We start from the raw sequence: 11,649 nt of genomic DNA, 5'->3' as shown, positions 1-11,649 counted from the left end.
TCGCTTCGAGTGTTTCCTCGAAGCAAACGAACTTCAAGGAGTTTCCGACAACAGGAAACGAGCCTATTTCCTGAGCCACTGCGGTCCAGAAGTTTTCGACACCGCAGAATCCCTGGCTGAGCCAACGCCGGTACAGTCGGTACCGTGGCAAACTCTGCAGACTCTGCTGAAAGCACATTTTGCACCGATGCCATCCAAGTATGTGCAACGGTTTGAATTCGGGGAGCACAGACAGCAAGAAGGCGAGTCCATCAGTGCATACATGGCCGCCCTAAGAAAAGCCTCAAAACATTGCGAGTATCGAGACTTGGACGAGGCATTGCTGGAGCAACTCATCCGCGGGGTCAGGGACATCCGTTTGCGGAGGCGGCTACTGTCTAAAAGCAACCTAACGCTAGCAAACGCCTTGGACGAAGCCAGGGCGCACGAGATGTCCACCCAAGCGGCGGAAACCCTACAAAAGCAGATCACACCAACGGCTGGTGCGAAATCAACCCCGGTCCACAATGAAGAGGTCCAGGCCGAATCGGACGGTGAGGAGGAAGAAGGAGTTTTCCACACCGGGAGGCCGGAGAAAGACGACCGGGGCGACTGCGCAAGTTGCGGAGGGCAACACCGACAACAATGCAGATTTAAAGATGCAACTTGTCGGCGATGCGAAAGGAAGGGGCACCTAGCACAGGTCTGTCGAGCTCCCCAACCTTCCCGCCAAAAATTCAAACCGGCCAATCAGAGCGTGGGAACGACGAAGCGGCCCGCGAGTGGTCAGTTTAAAAAAGGCGCGAAATTGAATCAAACTGTCGTGAGAGTGGGTCACGCATCAACACGCCTAGAAAAGAAAATCTTCACAAAAGCAAAGATTGAGGGGGTGCCGTGCCGATTGGAGGTGGACACCGGCTCATCGATCACGATCATGTCCTGGGACAACCTCGTGAGAGCCTTACCCGCCATCGCAAAGCGCAAGCTGCAACCACAAAGACTAAAAGTACAGGACTACCAGGGAAATCGCATCCCTGTTCGAGGGGTAACATCCATCCACGTCGAGTATGGACACTACAAGAAAACTCTGCCCATCACCATCGTCGATGGGACCCTGCCAAGCTTGTTGGGACTGGACTGGTTCCGAGCATTGGGCATGGGAGTGACCGGAATCTTCAGAAACGAAGTCGACCTCAAAGACGCACTCACAAAGGAGTTTGGGGACGTTTTCAAAGACTGCCTGGGCAAGTACAAGGGGACCCCTATATCCTTTAACTTAGACCCCCAAGTTGCCCCTATCCGCCTAAAGGCTAGGAGGGTCCCGTTCGCCCTAAAGCCCAGGATTGACTGGGAACTGGACAAACTAGTAAACCAGGGAATTCTAGTGCCAGTTGACCATGCTAATGGGAGACCCCTATAGTCACCCCAGTCAAACCGGACGGATCGGTCCGGATTTGCGCTGACTACAAGGCAACGCTTAACAAAGCGTTGCAAAAGAGTGCTTACCCCATTCCGGTGGTACAGCACTTACTGCACTCAATGGGGCAAGGGCAAGTTTTTGCCAAGCTAGACCTGGCCCAAGCCTATCAACAGCTGCCCGTAGACAGCAGCACAGCCGAAGCGCAGACAATTGTGACTCACAGAGGGGCTTTTAAGTGTACCCGATTACAGTTTGGGGTTAGTGTGGCTCCAGGGTTATTTCAGAACCTGATGGAGCGGCTATTGCAGGGCCTACCAGGGGTGGTACCATACTTTGACGATGTACTGGTATCCGCTGAAAACCTAGAGGAATTAGGGGCGAGGCTGCGAAAAGTTTTGGGAATTTTCCGGTCTGCCGGTCTCACAGTTAAACTAAACAAATGCCAGATCGGGGTTGAGTCTGTGGAATTCCTGGGCTACCGGATAGACAGGGAAGGGATTCACCCCACTGAGAGCAAGGTACGGGCCATCAGGAAGGCCCCGGTTCCAAAGAACAAAACGGAGTTACAGGCATTCTTGGGTCTGGTCAACTTCTACGCAGTATTCTTACGGAATAAGGCAACAGTAGCAGAGCCGCTGCATAAATTATTAGCTAAGACGGCTGCATGGTCTTGGGGAAAGGCGGAAGCTAGAGCATTCGAAGGGGTAAAGAATCTCCTAACGAGTGATAGCCTTCTTATCCAATACAATGGCACGCTGCCATTAGTGTTAAGCTGCGATGCATCTCCCTATGGGGTGGGGGCTGTGCTCAGCCACAGGTTACCTAATGGCACAGAAGCCCCTATTGCATACTACTCCCGAACCATGTCATCAACTGAAAGGAATTATAGCCAGCTTGATAAGGAAGCCTTGGCTATAGTCGCAGGGGTAAAGAAATTCCATGAGTATGTATTTGGTCGTGATTTTGAAATCATCACGGACCATAGACCCTTGCTAGGTCTGCTGGCAGGCGACCGCCCAACGCCCGTGGCACTTTCGCCAAGACTGACCCGATGGACTATCTTCCTGGCAGCGATTCTTACAAATTGCTACACCGGCCAGGAAAGGAATTAGGCATGCAGACGCACTGAGCAGATGCCCGCTACCAGAGACTATTGAAGACCCCACTCCAGGGATACCAGTTCTGCTAATTGACTCTTGGACTCTGGCCCAGTCACATCCAAAGAGGTGGCTCGGGCTTCAGATAAGGACATTACAATGAACTGTACTTGGTTGGGTACAAAGAGGTGGCCGCTACCGGGCGAGCGTTTTAAAGAGTTTGTAAAAAAACGGGGGGAACTTTCGGCTCAAGGGGGGTGCCTGCTATGGGAGGATCGAGTGGTGATCCCAGAGAGATTGAGACAAAGGGTGTTGGATCTCCTTCACGAGGGTCACCCAGGGATCGTGAGGATGAAGGGTCTAGCGAGAAGCTATGTGTGGTGGCCCTTAATGGACTCAGAAATTGCTGAGAGGGTAGGGAAATGCCAGGCCTGCCAGGAGTCCAGACCGCTACCCCCAACGGCCCCGATTCGGGAATGGGAGAGACCCCAAGGGCCCTGGTCGAGGATCCACATCGATTTTGCCGGCCCCTTCCACGGCCAAACCTTTCTGGTGGTAGTTGATGCCTACTCCAAATGGCTGGAAATCATTCTCATGAGATCCATGACAGCCGAGGCTGTGATCTCAGTCCTACGGCACCTATTTGTAACCCATGGGTTGCCCGACACGTTAGTCTCCGATAACGGCCCGCAATTCACGGCAACCCAGTTTGAGGGGTACTTGGCAGAAGAGGGCATCCGGCATGTCCTCTCGGCGCCTTTCCACCCTGCGACGAATGGCCTTGCAGAACGTTCCGTTCGGAGCGCAAAAGAGGCATTGTCCAGGATCAGGCCAGGCGACTGGCAAACAAAAATCGATACCTTCCTGGCCGTCCAACACAGAACCCCCTGTGTCACAACTGGCAGAAGCCCAGCAGAGTTATTAATGGGTCGGAAGCTCAGGTGCCCACTAGACCGCTTAAACCCGAACTACACACCAGACGGTTACAAGGGGGCACTCGGTAAAACAAGAGGGATGGCAAGAGGCGACCTAGTGTGGGCACACAACTATAGCGAAGGCCCGACCTGGTTAGCAGGAAAAATCCTAGAAATAACAGGTCCCAAGTCATATTTAGTGGAGATAAAGGATGGCCGGGTATGGAAGCGCCACATAGACCAAATAAGAAAACGCATAACTGAACAATCCGAATTAGACGAAACAGGCCCTGACTATACAATGTTTGAATCCACAGCTGACTCAAACCCGGGGCAAACGCGGGACTTATCTGACTTCCAGGAGGTCCAGCAACGCCAACAGGTTCCGTCAAAAAACAGCAGGGACGACTCTGCAAATAATCCAGGGCCGGATGGCCTAGAGGAGGAGCTGAGAGGAACAGACAGTCCCTCCGGTCAGCTCGACTCACTCCCAGAGAATGAATTGCGCAGGTCCGAAAGATCAGGAGACGCCCAGTCTACTTGCGTGATTACGTTGAAAAATAATATGTAAATTTCATGTAAATAATGGTAAAGTGTTTTCTGGGAGGGAAGGAGTGTAATGTATCTTTAAATATTTTGGCGGGAAAAAAGCACGTTGCTGATTGGTTGAAGCCTCCGGCTAAACTGTATTTAAAGAGGGGTTTTTCCCAGCCCGAGTTGCTGGGTTCACCATATAGTAAAGAGCTGTTGTCACTATCCTGGTCTCCTGCCTCGTTATTGCCCGAATCTAACACATCCTAATCATTCAAAGGCAGTCTGATAACTCTTAGTCTGATATCTGCTTTGAATATAGTCAATCCATTTTTCCCATTCGTTTAAGTATTTTTCTTGCGTATTGTCTTTCAAAAAGGCTGAGATTTTTGCCATCTCAACCAAATTGGCAGCTTTCAATATCCATTCTTCTATTGTGGGTACTTCTTTTTTCTTCCAATACTGTCCTATCAGTAATCTTGCCACTGTTATTAGATTTAAGATCAGTTTAATCTCAATTACTGTACAGTCCGTAATAATTCCCAGCAGAAAAAATTGCGGCAGGAACTTTATCTTCTTTTTCAGAACATTTTGTGAAATCCACCAAATTTTTATCCAAAAAGCCTTAATATTCTTAGAAGTCCACCAAATATGAAAATATCTAGCGTCATCACAATTACATCTCCAACATTTTGCTTGCATATCTGGGTACATACACGATAGTTTCTTAGGATCTAAATGCCATCTATAAAACATTTTATAAAAATTTTCTCTTAAGTTCTGTGCCTGCGTAAATTTAACATTTCTAACCCAATTTTTTTCCCAAGTTTCCAATAATATTGGCTCCTGAAAATTTTGTGCCCACTTTATCATACAATCCTTTACCAAATCCCTTTCAGAATCTATTTCAAGTAACACATTACACAATCTCTTTATATGCTCCTGAGACTGATTTCTAATTTGCTTTACCAAATTTTCCTCAATTTAAAATTTTTAATTGCCTATTTCTGTTGAGCTGAAGCCAATTACCCTATTTTCATAGTAATCATTTTCAGTAGTGCATTTGAACAATGAGATCTTTTCATGGGATTCCATTAATCACACTAATCAAGATCTACCTGTATAAATGTTTGTCCCACAATGGATTTAATAGAATAAGGCATTAAGGTATTCTCTGGTAAAGTGCAAGAGATGTTATATGCAACATCAAAAGAATGCTTTGTATCCAATTGTTGGAGAAGAAGAAGAATCTGGACTAGCTAAACGCAATAATGCAAGAGGTAGTTTAAAAGAACGTTATACAAAAAATAATTTATTGCTAATGCTTACTCTGAGCAACTGAGGAATCTTACCATGAAAAAGAAAATACTATTAAGAATTGAATTTGGAGAAACAGTACTTTGGAATCAAGCAAGAAATAAGGAAATGATGTGTATCTTTAAACTTACATAGTGACTAATATTACAAAAGCTCTTAAACTTTGTGATATTGAAATCTCACTCTCAAGACAAGAACTTGAATAAGGACTTTTTAAAAAATAGAATAATTGAAATATCATAAATGAGAAGTGTTCAATAATATATATCAAAGGTACAATATTATTTATCAGTATCTCAAATAAAATAAGCAAGTACAGATAGCCCTCGATTTACAACCACAATTGATCATGTGACCATGGGGATGCTGCAACAAGCATTAATGTGAAAAACAGTCATAAATTACCTTTTTTCAGGGCTGTTGCAATTTCAATCACTAAATGAGTGATTGTAAGTTAAGGACTACCTGTACCAAAACTAAATCTTAATAGTTCAATTCACTTTAAGTCCAGTTTCAGTTTTGTATTTTATGTTACCAAAGTTCAGGCCTATGCAATAAACGAAATGGGTGTCCTTGTCACATCACTGTATAATCACACAGTCCTTGGTAAAATACTTGAATTTGTATTAAAAAATAGGAATTGCTATCATGGGGCAAGTGGTTAAGATATCAAAAGCTGTGCCTCAAATGTTCCCAGCTAAAAACCGATTACAGGATCGAGCGCACATGCTTCACTTCAACAGGTGATTCTGACCATTGCGCCCTATTAGTTTGTAGAAATTCTGTCATCCAGGTCATAGTGTCCTAAAGATGCTTTTTCAGGAGGCAACTGGACTTTCTTCTTTGAAGACGTTTCACTTTTCATCCAAAAAGCTGCTTCAGCTTTGACAGGATAGTGGGGAATGGAAGGATTTATATTCCTTGCAGACAGCTGGTCATTTGGATCCTTTGGCTAGGGGGAGTGGCCAGCTCACCATCACGCATGTTAGGGGCACCTTTGGTGACCTGGGTGGGGCTGGGGGAATCTTCTGCCTCCAGCGGGGGAAGGCGAGACTAGGGAGAGCGCCAAGCGGAGGACCCCGGATGGCAGCACAGGCTTTCCAGAGCCCTAGGCAGCAGAGGGGAAGCACCCAGCTTCAAGCTCCCAGGGCAACAGGATCCCACAGTCCCAAGCTCCGTTTTCGGCTGCAATGGCCCCCTGCCAGCGAAAACGGAGCTCAGGAAGGTGGCATGCAGGAGGCCATCGTGTTTGATGTTTCCAGGGCAGTCCTGAAGGCCAGATCTAATCACCCGGATCTGGACAAGTACGAGACCCCTGTTTCAGAGGGTTGTTGAAATATTTGGAGGTTTATCTGTGTCCTCAGGGTCACCTGAGTAGTGCTCCTGGTTCCTGTAGTCTGCAATTTTTTCTCTGGAAATCCATTCCTACTCCCACATCATTCAAAGTGTGTTCATCCCAAATTGTATAGCTAAAAGTCTGCAGAGATTCTCAGTCATCCAGGTCATGGTTGTCCCAAAGGTACTTTTTCAACAGGCAACTGGACTTTCTTGTTTTTAAGCTTCTTCAGCTCTGACAGGATAGTGGGGAATGGAAGGGGTTCAGTTCAGTTCAAGCAACCATGACCTGGATGACTGAGAATCTCTGCAGACTTTTAGCTATACAAATTTGAAGTGAATACTTAACACCCTTTGAGTAGTGTGGGAGTAGGAATGGATTTCCAGAGAAAAAACTACATACTACAGGAACCAGGAGCACTAATCAGGTCATCCTGAGGACATAGATAAACCTCCAAGTGCTTCAACACAAATGACCAGCTGTCTGCAAGGAATATAAATCCTTCCATTCCCCCACTATCCTGTCAGAGCTGAAGAAGCTTCTTAGATGAGAAGCTAAACATCTTCAAAGAAAAAACAAGACAGTCTAGTTGCCTCCTGTAAAAGCGCCTTTGGGACTGCACCCTACTGTTTATTTATTTATTATTTATTTATTTAACTAGATTTTTATACTGCCCTTCTCCCTAGGGACTCAGGGCGGTTTACAGCCAGATAAAAACAAGCAGCAATATAAATACAAGATAAAATACTGTTTAAAAAACTTATTCAATTTGGCTCTAATTAAAATTAATTTAAAACAATAAAACCCCTTTAAAATTAAAACTATAAAATCTAAAATCCTATGCCAATCCTGCACGAATGAACAAATATGTTTTCAGCTCGCGGCGAAAGGTTCGAAGGTCAGGAAGTTGGCGTAGTCCTGTGGGAAGTTCATTCCAGAGAGTAGGAGCCCCCACAGAGAAGGCCCTCCCCCTGGGGGCCGCCAGCCATCATTGTTTGGCGGACGGCACCCTGAGGAGTCTCTCTCTGTGAGAGCGCATGGGTCGGTGGGAGGCAATCGGTAACAGTAGGCGGTCCCGCAAATAACCCGGCCCTAAGCCATGGAGTGCTTTAAAGGTAGTAACCAGCACTTTGAAGTGCACCCTAAAGACCACAGGTAGCCAGTGCAGCCTGCGCAGGAGTGGTGTCACATGCTCTATTACCCGCGCAGCTGCGTTCTGAACCAACTGGAGCCTCCGGGTGCTCTTCAAGGGGAGCCCCATGTAGAGAGCATTGCAGTAGTCCAGGCGAGAGGTTACAAGAGCATGAGTGACCGTGCATAGGGCATCCCGGTCCAGAAAGGGGCACAACTGGCGAATCAGGCGAACCTGATGAAAAACTCTCCTGGAGACGGTCGTCAAGTGATCTTCGAAAGACAACCGTCCATCCAGGAGAACGCCCAAGTTGCGCACCCTTTCCATCAGGACCATGACTCGCCCCCAACAGTCAGCCGCAGCTGCAGCTGACTGTACCGGGGTGCCAACATCCACAGCCACTCCGTCTTGGAGGGGTTGAGCTTGAGCCTGTTTCTCCCCATCCATACCCGTACGGCTTCCAGACACCGGGACAGGACTTCGATGGCTTCGTTGGGATGGCCTGGGGTGGAAAAGTACAGCTGCGTGTCATCAGCGTACAGTTGGTACCTTACCCCAAAGCCACTGATGATCTCACCCAGCGGCTTCATATAGATGTTGAACAGGAGAGGCGAGAGAATCGACCCCTGTGGCACCCCACACATGAGGCGCCTCGGGGTCGATCTCTGCCCCCCTGCCAACACCGTCTGCGTCCGGTCAGAGAGATAGGAGGAGAACCACCGATAAACGGTGCCTCCCACTCCCAAACTCCCCAGCCGGCACAGCAAGATACCATGGTCGACGGTATCAAAAGCCGCTGAGAGGTCTAATAGGACCAGGTCAGATGAGTAACCCTTATCCCTGGCCCTCCAGAGATCATCCACCAACGCGACCAAAGCTGTCTCCGTACTGTAACCGGGTCGAAAGCCGGACTGGAACGGGTCTAGATAGACAGTTTCATCCAGGTACTGCCACCGCACTCTCAACAACCTTTGCCGTAAAGCGAAGGTTGGAGACCGGACGATAATTTACTAAAGCAGCTGGGTCCAGGGAATGCTTCTTGAGGAGGGGTCTCACCACCGCCTCTTTCAAGGCAGCAGGAAAGACATCCTCCCGCAAAGAAGCATTTGTAATCCCCCGGAGCCAGCCTCGTGTCACCTCCTGCGTGGCCAGCACCAACCAGGAGGGGCACGGGTCCAGCAAACATGTGGTGGCATTCAACCTCCCCAGCAACCTGTCCATGTCCTCGGGAGTCACAGGGTCAAACTCATCCCAAACAATCTCAACAAGACGTGCCTCAAACCTCTTGCCTGGATCTACCCAATTTTGATCCAATCCGTCCCTAAGCTGAACGATTTTATCGTATAGATAACCACTAAACTCCTTGGCATTTCCCTGTAATGGGTCATCCCGCACCTCCTGTTGAAGGAGAGAGCAGGTCACCCTAAACAGGGCGGCCGGGTGGTTACCTGCCGACGCAATGAGGGAGGAAACGTAGGAACGCTTCGCAACCCTCATTGCCACTAGGTAGGTCCGACTATATGACCTAACTAGTGTCCGATCAGCCTCGGAACGACTGGATCTCCAGGAACTCTCTAGGCGTCTTCTCCAGCGTTTCATCTCCCTCAGCTTCTCGGAGAACCAAGGAGCTGGTTGAGATCTGCGCCAGGTCAGAGGCCGCAAAGGCACGACACGGTCTAGAGCCCCAGCCGTGGCCTGTTCCCAAGCCGTGACTAGTTCTTCAGCCGTGCCATGGGCCAGATCCTCAGGGAATGGCCCAAGCTCCGTCAGGAACCTCTCCGGGTCCATCAGGCACCTGGGACAGAACCAACGTGTTGGTCCCGTCTCCCTGCGGTGTTGAGTGGCGGTCCGAAAGTCCAGACGAAGGAGAGAATGATCTGACCATGACAAAGGCTCGTTGACTAAATCTCGCAAATCCAGATCATTTAACCACTGTCCAGAGATGAAAATCAAATCCAGTGTGCCTCCCCCAATGTGAGTAGGGCCATCAACTACTTGCGTCAGGTCCAAGGCTGTCATGGAAGCCATGAACTCCCGAGCTGTTGTTGATGACACACCGGTCGATGGCAAGTTAAAGTCCCCCATGACCATAAGTCTGGGGGTCTCAACTGCCACCCCGGCAAGCACCTCCAACACTCGGGCAGGGCTGTTGTCACGCAGCAAGGAGCCAGGTACACGACCAACAAACCCATCTGACCCCTATGGCCCCACTTTACAAAGAGGGATTCACAACCGGCAATCTGAGGAACAGTGGTCTCCCTTGGTTCCAGACTCTCCTTAATAACAACCGCCACCCCCCCACCCCTACCCTGGGCCCTCAGCTGATGGAATGCTCAGAAACCCAGTGGGCACATTTCAACAAGGAGCACCCCCCCCGTACCCAGCCAGGTTTCCGTAATGCCCATAAGGTCCGCGGACCCCCCTGTATAAGATCACATATTAGGGGGGCTTTGTTGACCATGGACCGTGCATTGCATAACATCAGCCGAAGGTCCAGGCCCTGGGGATACTGGCCGCTCGGGGAGCAGGAAAAGTCTGAGGGGCCAGAGCGCGCAATCGCTCTTAAACAGCGAGTGCGCGCCCCCTGAACATGATACGGCCCCTCCCTTCCGCCATATCTGCCCCTCCCACTTACCGTGCTGATGGAACATTTCTCTGGAATAGAATCGTGAACTTCCTCCTTCACCTCCGAACCTGATGGAATATCGCCGCGAGCATTTGCAAGGACTGCCTCCCTCCCCAGCAGGTTTCCCCCATCACCCGTCTTTACCCTCCCTCCCCTTAAAAATCTATTAGCTAAAAAACCCCAAAGATTCTTTCTCGACGCATGCCATCTCTCTGGGTCCCAAAACCCGTCATTGAGATAGGCCCTTGGTAACGTGGAGGGCCATTTCTGCGAGGCGGGAGAACCTCGCAGACGACGGAGTTCCAACGAAGAGTATCTCGTATCTTGTGTTGGGCCAATATGGCATAAAAAGAGTTCATCCCAAACCACAGAATGATGGTATAGCAGTCATTTTTAGGGACCTATAACGTGGAGCCCACAGATGGTAAGATGATAAAACAGGCTGGTGAAAACAAGATGGATGCTCTCCCATGTAATCTTCAAGAAAGATGTTAAAGTGGTTTAAGGCCGGTTTAGCTCACGCTGGTAAAAACCTGTTATTAAGAACACAGTAGCCTGCAATTACTGCAGGTTCGAGCCCGGCCCAAGGTTGACTCAGCTTTCCATCCTTTATAAGGTAGGTAAAATGAGGACCCAGATTGTTGGGGGGGCAATAAGTTGACTTTGTAAAAATATACAAATAGAATGAGACTATTGCCTTACACACTGTAAGCCGCCCTGAGTCTTCGGAGAAGGGCGGGGTATAAATGTAAACAAAAAAAAACAAAAAAAAGTGCAAGATGTTAAACGTGACGCAGCTGTCAGTCTATTCCCCTCACGAAACACCCCACTCCCCATCAACAGGGAGTACCGGGGGGTGGGGTGGGGGGAGAAGAACCAGGATAAGGCAGATCTTAACAAAGATTAGGCACAATAAGGCAAAACCAGAACAGCAAACAAACGCTGTCACAAAGCCCTTGCAGATCTTATGGCAAGCCTGGAATAGCAGTCACGACTACCTAAGTTTATGCTTTAGGACCACATCAAGACCTAACTACTTATTATTTTTTATTTATTTTTTATTTATTTATTTGTCAAACACAACAGTATATATAAGTATAAGCATGAAATAACCATATGAATTGGATATAATGAAACAATAGGACAGGAATGGTAGGCCAGCTGGTGCTCTTATGCACCCACCTTACAGACCTCTTAGGAATGGGGTGAGGTCAATAGTAGATAGTCTTTGGTTAAAGCTTTGGGGATTTTGGGAAGAGACCTCAGAGTCAGGTAGTGCATTCCAGGCATTAATTAC

This window comes from Ahaetulla prasina, chromosome 1, assembly GCF_028640845.1.
Source record: "Ahaetulla prasina isolate Xishuangbanna chromosome 1, ASM2864084v1, whole genome shotgun sequence".
In the NCBI taxonomy this organism is placed as follows: Eukaryota; Metazoa; Chordata; class Lepidosauria; order Squamata; family Colubridae; genus Ahaetulla; species Ahaetulla prasina.
The sequence above is the reverse complement of the archived record's forward strand: the minus strand, read 5'-3'. Positions refer to the sequence as shown.